The sequence below is a fragment of the Prionailurus viverrinus genome, chromosome C1 (assembly GCF_022837055.1).
Source record: "Prionailurus viverrinus isolate Anna chromosome C1, UM_Priviv_1.0, whole genome shotgun sequence".
NCBI lineage: Eukaryota > Metazoa > Chordata > Mammalia > Carnivora > Felidae > Prionailurus > Prionailurus viverrinus.
Window position 1 is genome coordinate 114,825,762 of NC_062568.1, and position 5,684 is coordinate 114,831,445.

The 5,684-nt window shown below is 44.7% G+C and overlaps 1 pseudogene; it reads right to left on the minus strand.

Moving 5' to 3' along the window:
• Nucleotides 1–959: 959 nt before the first annotated feature.
• Nucleotides 960–2,165, minus strand: LOC125171684 (neugrin-like; annotated as a pseudogene).
• Nucleotides 2,166–5,684: the final 3,519 nt, after the last annotated feature.

The window sequence follows — 5,684 nt, forward strand, 5'->3', positions numbered from 1 at the left end:
GATGGGAATGCAAACTGGTGCAGTGCCTGATGAAAACAATATGGAGGTGCCTCGAAAAGTTAAAAATAGAACTACCCTATGATCCAGCAATCACACTACTGGGTATTTACCCAAAGAATACAAAAACACTAATTAAAAAGGATACATGTACCCCTATGTTTATAGCATTATTTACAATAGCCAAGATATGGAATCAGCCCAAGCGTCTACTGATTGATGAATGGGTAAAGATATAGTAAATATATACAATGGAATATTATTCAGCCACAAAAAGAATGAAATCTTGCCATTTGCAACAACACGGGTGCTTCTAAAGAGTATAATGCTAAGCGAAATACATCAATCAGAGAAAGACAAATACCATATGATTTCACTCGTGTGGAATTTAAGAAACAAAACAAGCAAAGGGAAAAAAGAAAGAGAGAGAGAAAGAAATCAAGAAGCAGATTCTTAATTATAGAGAACTGATGGTTGCCAAAGAGGAGGGGGTAAGTAGGGTGTGTTAAGTAGGTGATGGGGATTAAGGAGTGTGCCTGTGGTGACGTCAGCACTGGGTGATGTCTGAAATTGTCGAATCACTCACTATATTGCACACCTGAAGCTAATGTAACATTGTGCACTAACTGAAATTACAATAAAAACTTTGAAAAAAGGAGTGAGGTCAGAAGGCAAACTTTTCCTTTCCTCTCAAACATATATTGTAAGTACCACCGAAAGTTCTAATAATATATGCAACACCACCTGGTTTCAACATACAGAGAGTCCAAGCAAGAATGATGAGTACCAGAGATCCACATGGGTCAGACCCAGAGCAACGCTCCAGGATTCTGGAATCTACCCAGTCTGTTATTCACCCTGACCCCTGTACCCCTGAGCCTTTGCCCTGTGAGGTTCACTGCTCTTTGTCACATTCAAATCCAAGTAGCTCTATTGTCTCACATTCCAGGCTCACGGTTTCCTCTTGTCTCAAGGTGTATAATCCGTACACAGAAATCCAAGCAGCTCCAAACAGATTTGCTCAACTTAGCTACACTTCACATGACATCTCCCCAAGCTAGGCTCCAGCTTAAACTCTGTACGGGAAGTTGCTGTTGCTAGCAAAGAACTCTCACCCCCTCTGGACTATTCTGCTGTTGAAGTTCTGGTCACCTGGGTCCTGTGCCTTCAACTCTTCCAGCTTCTTGGCAGTTGGCAATCCGTCACTGTCAGTTCCTGGGGTGCCCTCACAACCACTGGTGGAGTACTTTTGCAGCTCTGATGACCCAGAGCTCCAGCAACAGGTGCAAAGCTCTCCTCCGGGACCAGATTCCTTCATTTTTTCCCTTCTGTCTCCTTGGTGTATCTATACAGTGAGTGTTTTGATTCTATTCCTCTCCAATCGGTGCTGCCTTTGAATGGGGCTTCATCCCTTAGCAACGGCAAAGAGCCTGATACAGAGTGGCCTACAGAAACCAGCTTCAAGATATCCTCAGAGCCTCGGAGCTGCTAGAGCATTGGGCAAGCCTAGATTTCTTAAGGACTTTTTGATCCTGCTTCGGTTTCTGCCCCACCGTGGGGACTACACTGGGGCCTACATCAGAGCTTTCAGCCAGTCTGGAAACTTAGCAGGATTCTGCAATTCCTCATATAAGTACTGGACTTGCTCCCATGCTTCCCATGTTAGGGCCCTGGGAGGGGGAAACTGGCACCTCCATGGGCCTCCAAACTTTCTGGGGCTTAGGATGCTGGGGTTGGGAGGAAGAGGGCCAATGGCAGAAGCCATGTGGAGAAGCAAGATGGGGGGTTGAAGAACCCAGCCCTCTTCTCTCTGTTCGCTAGGGCAACCAAGACCCATCTGTCGGCTCGGTCCTTCTCTGTATACTACCCCGGAAATCCACTGCCTAGAACAGCCTGTGATCGCGCCAGACTTTCTAAACGGGGGGTGGAGTACGTCAGGGTGAGGACCCACAGTCCAAAGAGTGCTGAACGCCTGCCCAGGTGCCCCAGACAGCCAGACGCTGCGTATGAGCTCCACTTCCTGAAGCTCCCTCTCCGCCGGTGCCCAGTGGGAATTGGTCAGCTGGGGGCAGGTACAGCCCGACCACTACCCCAGGGAACCAAACTCGCAGCGAGGGACTGTAATACAGACACAGCCTGCCCAGCCAGAGGCTCAGAGTTACCCTCATGTGGACAAAAACCTGACTTTGGGGCTTCAAAAGGATGTACAAAACCTCTATGGAGACACTCAGGACATAAAAGGAGCCCCAAATAAGTTATATATGACAAGCTCCTGAATTAACTTCGATTATTATAAAATTTCCCAATCTTCCCCAAACTACGAATTTGACATGATGAAGAGCAAAGAAGAGAACTTGAGTTACCAGATATCAATGCCTGAAAGGAAGTAACTAAGATTTTAAAAGCACTGGTCGACTAGTGCTTCTTAACCTTTCCTGCTCATAGGAATCTCCTGGGGATCTTGTTAAGGGCAGCTCCTAATTGAGAAAGTATGGGATGCAGCTTGAAATTCTGCATTCCAAGCAAGCTAACCAGGGGATGCTGATGCTTTTGGTCCCTGGAACACACTTTGAGAAGCAAGGGAGTAAATAATTGAAAGAACAGAATAGAGAGCCCAGAAATAAACCCATGCATTTATGAAAGCTTGCTATACAGCAAAGATGGAATAGCAGATTAGCAGGGTAAGTGAACTATTTAATAAATTGGATTGACCCTAGGTCCTTATAAGAGGGACATAGGAGTGTCAAAATGAGGGAGAGATTTGAAGGCTCTATGTGGTCAGCTTTGAAGATGGAGGAAGGGGCCACAAGCCAAGAAGTGGGTTCTAGAAGCTAGGAAAGGCAAGGAAACTGATTTCGCCCCTAGAGACTACAGGAGGCATACAGCCCTGCCCACTTGTTGATTTTAGCCAAGTGAAAGCCATTTGGGACTTCTAACCTCTAGACTATAAGGTAATAAATGTGTTGTTTTGGGCCACTGACATTGTGGTAATTTGTTACAGAAGCACTAGGAAATAAACACATCATATAACAAAGGGCACCATAAAACAACGTGAAAAGATAGGCCACGGATTGGGAGACTTTTGCAAAGGGTACAGCATACAGGATTAGAATACAAGAATATAAGGCAAACTACAAGTCAGTAAAAATGGGGCGAGTGGCCCACTGGAAAAGCAACCAAAAGATATGTACAGAATTCACAGAAGAGGAAAGCTCAGTGACCAAGAGTCATAAGATATGCAACCTAATAATTCTGGAAATGCACTTTCGAAAGATTAGGTACCATTTTACAGCCATAAAATCGTTCACATTTTGGTAAAGCCAAGTGTCGATGAGAATGTGGAACAATGGAAACTTTCATAAAATTCTGACGGGAGCGAATATTTTTGCAATGACTTTGGAGAGAGCAATTTGGCAACATTTAGTCAACTTCAAGGCACTTGTACTCTGACTCAATAATTGCACCTGTAGGTATTTCATTGGAGACACTATTCCTGTGAGTACTTGGAGAAACTTACAATACTATTCAATAAGGCATTTTTGTAACAATAAACAATTAGAAACAATCTAAATATCCTTCAAATGGGCAAATACATGGATTGTGGTATATTTCCACAAGAATACTACACAGCAATTAAATTGAATGAGTCAGCACTTCCTCTCTTACCTAACTATATATGTAATTAGGCCTTAGGCTGTTTTCCTGTCTCTAGTGTCTTCTCCATTTCCGTACAACTGGAAGGTCTTTGAAAATCTGGCCATGTCTTTACCTTAATTAAAATTCTTTGGTGGGCTTTTTAGAAGTAGTTTTATTGGGGTGTAATTGGTATACCATGAACTGCAGATATTTAAATCGTGCGACGTGTTAAGTTTGGACACATGTATAAATATCACCATGATCAAGGTAGTGAACATATCCATGACACCTAAATGCTCCCTTGTGTCCCTTTGCAGTCTCTCTGCCCTCTCCCTCCAACCTCTCTCATCCGTAAGGAACCATTGATCTGCTTTCTGTCACTATAGATCAGTTTGCATTTTCTAGAGTTTATTATTAAACAGAATCAATCCGGTATATATTCATTTTTTGTTTTGCTTCTTTCACTTAATAAAATTACCTTAAGACTCATCCATGTTGCAGTGTAGTCCATTCCTTTGGATTGCTAAGTAGGATTCCATTGTGTGGATACCCTACAATGTGTTTATCCATTCGCCTGCTGGACATCTGGGTTATTTCCAATTTTTGACTGTTACAAATAAAGCTGCTATGAATATTGTGTACAAGTCTTTATGTGGAAATCTGGTTTCTTTTCTCTTAGGTAAATTCGTAGAAATGGAATGGCCGGATTAAGTGGTAGGCATATGTTTAACTTTTTAAGAAACTACCATAGTGGCCGTACCATTTTAAATTCCCATAGCAAGCTTCAGTGAGATTTAAGAATGAGATCTGGGGCACTTGTCAGGCCTTGGAAAAGGACCTCTGCAGACGTAATTAAGTTAAGGATCTCAGATCATCCTGGATTTAGAGCGGGGTTCAAGGCTAATGACAGATACACTTATAAGAGAAATGCAGATAGGGAGATAGTGACAGAGACGGAAGAGGAAACAGAGGCAGACTGGGGCTATGCCGCCCAAGGTAAGGTATACCTGGAGCCCCCAGGACCTGGACCCTACCTGCCAGGCCACAGCCTTGGGCCCTTGCCCTCCTCACCGAACCCTCGCCTGCGCGCCTCACCTGCCCTCTCGCCTGTCCTACATCTTACTTGTACCTGCATTTCCTCATCTACACCATGCTCTCTTACCTGTGCTCTGTCTTCCCACGTGTGTTCTGTCCTTTTACATGTCCCCAAAGCAAGTAGCTCTCTTGCGAGGTTCAGGAAGGGCGAGACTGTTGGCGTGTAGTTAACCTCTTACTCAACTCACGGTAATGACCTTATGGCCCCAGCTGGAACGTAAGCTCTCTGAGAAGGCGGGGAACAAACATATTAAACATTTAAACTCCTAACACCTGCACGTCACGTCTAACTAGCCTGTCGAATCCTCACGAGAACCTTGTGAGTAGATATTTTTATCTCTGTTTCACAGAACACTAAGCTCAAAGAGCTTGTCACTTGCCCAGCGTCTCACAGCAAGGACTCACACAGAGCTCCAGCTGGCCCCCAACTCCAAGCTTTCTGTGCCATGGCACTGGGGAAGTGACTGCCCGGTCCCCTCCCATGAACTCCCTAGCTCATTTCCTCCAAGATGATAGGTGCTGGATAAATGTTTGCATACTGCTGAAAGTCGTTTATCCTCAGCCAGCCTGTCCATTAAATAGTCATTGTATTCATTTTCCATTAGAACCTCATCTGCCCGAAGCTTAAAATAGGATTGGAAATTTGCTGTGTTTGACCTATGTTCACGCATTAGCATAACTTATCAAACTAGAGAACTGAGAAGCTCCTGGATGCTGAGGGTGGGAAGGCCGAGGGAGCCCACGAAGGCCACAGGGTCCCAGGAGCACTGGGAGGAGAAAAGAGAAGGGCTCAGAGACGAGGCAGGAGAAAATGAAGACAAAGTCAGAGCAGAGTGAAAAGAGCCCCAGCCTCCACGGAGGGATCCTGGACTCAGACCCCAGCTGTGCCACTCACCATCTGGGAAACCTGGGCAAATCGTAACGGCCCGTACCCTCTGCTTCTTCCTCTGAAAACT